General features: G+C 42.7%; 1 non-coding gene across 1 annotated transcript; it reads left to right on the forward strand.

Annotated features, from left to right (window-relative positions):
* The first annotated feature begins 4587 nt into the window (after nt 1–4587).
* On the forward strand, nt 4588–4660 carry TRNAF-GAA. Its single transcript has one exon. It is a non-coding gene; the product is annotated as a tRNA-Phe (tRNA).
* Nucleotides 4661–5204: the final 544 nt, after the last annotated feature.

Here is a 5204-nt window from a genome sequence, read left to right on the forward strand (position 1 = left end):
ACCGCAGCAGGAGGGGCCTGCCCTGTGGGTCTCAGTTCACACCCGCACCATGGCCTGGACTAACCTGGAGCAACCCGGCCAGGTCTCCCAGGTGATCCCTACTGTGGACCGATGCACTGGAAGAACACAAACAGGAATATGAAGCAGATGGAAGCAAGCTGTGTGAAGAGTACCTGTGAATAGTGAACATCAGAATTTCTAACACCTGATATGCCACGAATTAATTCCTTCGACTGATGGTGCATCATAATTAATAAATTAGAGTCTCTGGTTTTTGCCTCCTAGAGCCAATGTTTCTCTTGCTTCGGGATAAATGGAACGGCCAACCACAGAGGAGGAGAAAGCCTCTCTGGGTGCATTTGTAAAGAAAGCCAATTTGGAAAAGAAATCCCAAACATTACGGTTGTTAAAAGTGTAACACCACTGTGGCTTATTCTGAGGAAAACCACTTCTGGGAAACAGGCCGAAGGAACAAAGCTGTTCAAGAGAAATGTCATAGACTTGAGGAGAAGGTTTGTTTTAAATACCCTTAGTCCTTCATTCTGACTTGGTTTTGGTTTCATTTTCGTAAAAGCTGTTTCAGAGTTTTGCTAAAAAATGTTTGTCATTTTATTTTTCATTCAAAGGGTTAGGCCTCTCGAACTCTAACATCTGGTAGCCACAGCTTGAAGGTATCCTGACTTAAAATCCTTTAGTTTTATATTCCAAAGAAACATTTAGAAATGATCCATATAACTCGTCAGGACCTGAAGCAATGTTCTAGTATTAAAAAATGTATTTTTTTCTACCAAACTGTTGTAGAAAGAAATTGTAACTATTATCTGATTACCAGATCCCCAGTTTCTGACAAAAGAATTTGGCACTTTGGAAAATGTTTTATATCCCCAAAGTACCTGCAATATTAATCAAGAGGTTTACACTGGGGACAGAAGTGTGCTTCTTTCCTTCTATAAAAAATATACTGCACAAAACAAAGGGATTAACAGAGAGTCAATCCTTGAAATTAAAAACCAAATCTGAAAAAAAAATAGAATTTTGTCTTTGGCTTCACCTCTTTGTATTACTCCCAATACCATTACCACTGGATCGTCATCTCGTACTTTTGACATACATGACCTTGTTTCATCTCCTTCTTTACTCTGGGCATTGGGTATTGCATTAGTTTACGGGGGCCGCCATAATGAAATGGCACACAATGGGTGCCTTAAGCAAAAGAAATGGATTTTCTCACAGTTCTGGAAGCTGGAAGTCCTAGATCAAGGTACAGGAGGGGTTGGCTCCCTCTGAGGGCCTTTCTCCTTGGCTTGCCAATGGCTGCGCCCTTGTCGCTGCTCCTTCTTGCAGGTGTACCTGGTGTCTCTTCTTACAATGGTACCAGTCAGAGTGGATCGGGATCCCACCCTCACAGCCTCATTTTCACTTAATCGCCTCTTTAGCTATTCTCTCTAAAAACAGCAACATGTTGGGGGTACTGGGAGTCGAGATTTCAACATCTGAATTTTGGGGGCATGGACAATTCAGCCTATGACTGATGTCATCTCCATTTTACAGATGAGGAAATGGAGGCCCAGGCAAACGAGTCACCAGATTCTTGCTATACTGATTCTACCTAAGTATCTAAGAAAAATGATGTTCGATTCAGTCTCCTATTTCAAATCACATAGAATCTATTTCAAATCACATAGAATCTATTTCAAACCAATGCTGAAATTTGGTTACAACCGTACCTTCCCTATTTATGGAGGTTATTGGCTTTTAAATTATTTAGGGTAAAAGAATCTGAGACTTTAATTCACCAAAGATAACTTGCCTTCAAACTGTAGAATTCATTGGAGGCATAAAATAAAGCATTTAAGGTATCAGAATTTCTAATATTATACATTCTAAAATTCTAGATTCAGTTGGCTTTTATATATATATATATATATATATATATATGTTGTGTGAATGTGTTTCTTTTTTTTTATGCTTATGAAGCCAAAATAATTCTTGTTCTGCCACTTCCTAGCCATGTGACCTGGGGCAAGTTATTTAATAGCGTGTGTGTTAGCTTCTTCATTCATAGAATAGTGATATTAATAATTTCTGCAGTTGAGGATTGTTATAAAAAGCAAGTGAGTTAATACATGCTAAATACTTAGTGTTGTTCCTGGCTTGCAGAGTAAATACCTAATAAGTGCAAACAAATATTATAATATCTATGTGCATATATCACATACACCGTTTTGTTTACAAAAGCAGGGTCGGTACACTCTACCAGCCTCAATCAATGCATTGCTTTCCACTCTTCTTTGTCCTGCTTGGAACTACTGCAGCTCCCCTATAACAATATCTCCTTTGCCAGGTGGCATAATTTTAGGCTTTGCTAATAGAGGGCACTGGAGAGACAGCGCAGGCATGATGGGGAAAGGGGTTTCTCTTTCACGGAAAAGCACAGCAAAACCAAAATAATCCAGTTTAAAAAATGGGCAGAAGACATGAACAGACATTTTTCCAAAGAAGACATACAAGTGGCCAACAGACACACGAAAAGATGCTCAACCCCACCCAGCATCAGGGAAATGCGAATCAAAACCACAGTGAGGTACCACCTCACACCAGTCACAGCGGCTGAAATTAACAACACGGGAAACAACAGGTGTTGGCGAGGATGCAGAGAAAGGGGACCCTCTTGCACTGTTGGTGGGAATGCAAACTGGGGCAGCCACTCCGGAAAACAGTATGGAGGTTCCCCGGAAAGTTAAAAATAGAACAACTCAATGATTCAGCAATTATACTACTAGGTATTTACCCAAACCATACAAAATACAAATTTGAAGGGACACATGCATCCTGATATTTATAGCAGCCTTATCAACAATAGCCAAATTATAGAATGAGCCCAAATGTCCACGGACAGATGAATGGATAAAGAAGAGATGGCGTATCTATATACAATGGAGTACTACTGAGCAAGAAAAGGGAATGAAATCTTGCCATTTGCAATGACTTGATTGGAATTAGAGGGTATTATGCTAAGTGAAATATGTCAGTCAGAGGAAGACAAATACCATATGATTTCACTCATAGTAGAATTTAAGAAACAAAACAAATGAACATGGGGGGGGAGAGGCAAAGCAAGAAACAGACTCAACTATAGAGAACAAACTGATGGTTACTGAAGGGGAGGTGGCGGGGGTGGGTTGAATCGGTGATGGGGGTGAGGGAGGGCACTTGTGTTGAGCACCGAGCGCTGTATATAAGTGATGAATCACGGAATTCTACACCTGAAACTGATATTATACTGTATGTTAACCAACTGGAATTTAAGTAAAAACTTGGGGGAAAAAAGAGAAAAGCACAGCTGCCAGGGGCTTGCCGAAGACCCACTGGAGCTTCCTCTCCAAGGAATTTTGTGGGCACCCCAGTCAACAGCCTCCCGCTCAGCAGCCCCCACTTGCTGACGAGCTCTGGCCTCTGACAGCCCATCTCTACCATCAGTGGGACCAGCCACGACGTCTTCAGCCAGTTTGATTCCCCACCTTGGTGCGGTGGTGAGGAGAAGAGTCTCAAATTTGTTCCTTCCTTGGGAACTAATAAGTACATTTTTTGTGAACTTACAGTAGTTTCTGATGGCTGTTGTAGCGAATTACCAGAGACGTAGTGACTGAATACAGCACGGATTTACCATCTTACAGTTCTGGAGGTGAGATGGCCAAAATCAGCATCCAGGGGCTGAAAGCACGATGTCGGTGGGGCTGACTTCCCTTGGAGGCTCCAGGGAGAGTCCGCTTGCTTGCTTTCTCCAGCGTCCCCAGGCTGTCCCATTCCTTGTGGCCCCTCTCCTCCTCCAATCCAGCCGTGCCAGGCGGCCTCCCTCTCACGCTGCCATTTCTCCGGTTCGGCCTGGTCGGCCTCTTTGTCTCACTTAGAAGGACTGTGGGGATTACCTTAGACCCACCTGGATAATCCAGGATCCTCTCCTCATGTCCATGTCAACTGACGAGCAAACTCCACTCCATGGCCACCTTGCTTCTCCTTTGCCAGCTACCCTAACATACTGTGCTTTCTGGGGGTCAGTTAGGACATGGGCGTCCTTGGAAACCCATTCCTCTGCTACCACAGCTTTTCAGTTTACTTCAACCATCCTATTCCCTTTGTTTGTGTCTGCCATCTCCCCTTCATGGTCTCCTTGGAGCTGTCGTCTTCAGCTGACTTCCAATCCTGGCTATGTCTACGCATCTATGGGAACATGGCTTTTATGGAGGTTGATATTTCATTAAATACTTAAGTGGACCATGCTGCCATTTTTCTAGAAATTAAGCATATATTAGATGGAAATGCCAACTAAAGATGTCTTGTTTGACACGAGAAGAGCCCACGATGTATTTTTGTATGGGAAACACAGATTGCAGAGCAGTTAAAAACATAACTGAGAAAAGTGAAATTATTTATTACTTCAAGCTCAGAAACAGGGACCTTGCCTCATCACCTCTGTACTGTTTGTTAAATGTCTACCTCCGGCTGAACCTGAATATTACTTTTTTTTTACTGTTGTAAAACAAATATTATTGCGTTACAGTTCTACAGGAAGAGCTGCCTGCATGAGCTGAAATAGCTCAGTTGGGAGAGCATTAGACTGAAGATCTAAAGGTCCCTGGTTCAATCCCGGGTTTCAGCAGTGGTTTTGATGTTTATGTTAAAAGTACTTTCTGGCAGTCTTAACCAAAATATAAGCTGTTAGGGGAATATTGGGCTCTCACGCAGATCTCTGGGGCGGATCACTGGCTTTTCAGGGAAGGGTGGTATCAGAGATCTTGGGGGGCCTTTTTATAAAAACCCACGAGCACCGTTGTACTTCCTGGCTGTACTAGCAACAGCCGACTTACCTAGAGTGCTTGCTAAGTGTCTAGCTTTCTTCTAAGCTCTGTGTATTAACTTATTTACAATGGCCACTAAGGGGTACATGGGTGGCTCGGTCAGTTGGGCCTCAGACCCTTGGTTTGGCTCAGGTCATGATCTCTGAGGTCGAGCCCCATTCCCCGCCCCCGTCCCTGCTCCATTCCCCAACCTCTTAAAAAAAAAAAAGGTCCCTAAAATTCTTAGTAACTTCTTATTAAATAAGCAAAGTTTGTGCCTGAGGGCTGGAATGTGGTAGGTATACAGCTGGTGAGTTGTACTTTGACCATCATTATTACTTCTATTGGTTAGGAACTATGAGATAG

This window comes from Ursus maritimus, unplaced genomic scaffold (assembly GCF_017311325.1).
Source record: "Ursus maritimus isolate PB19 unplaced genomic scaffold, ASM1731132v1 scaffold_1, whole genome shotgun sequence".
NCBI classification, from domain to species: domain Eukaryota; kingdom Metazoa; phylum Chordata; class Mammalia; order Carnivora; family Ursidae; genus Ursus; species Ursus maritimus.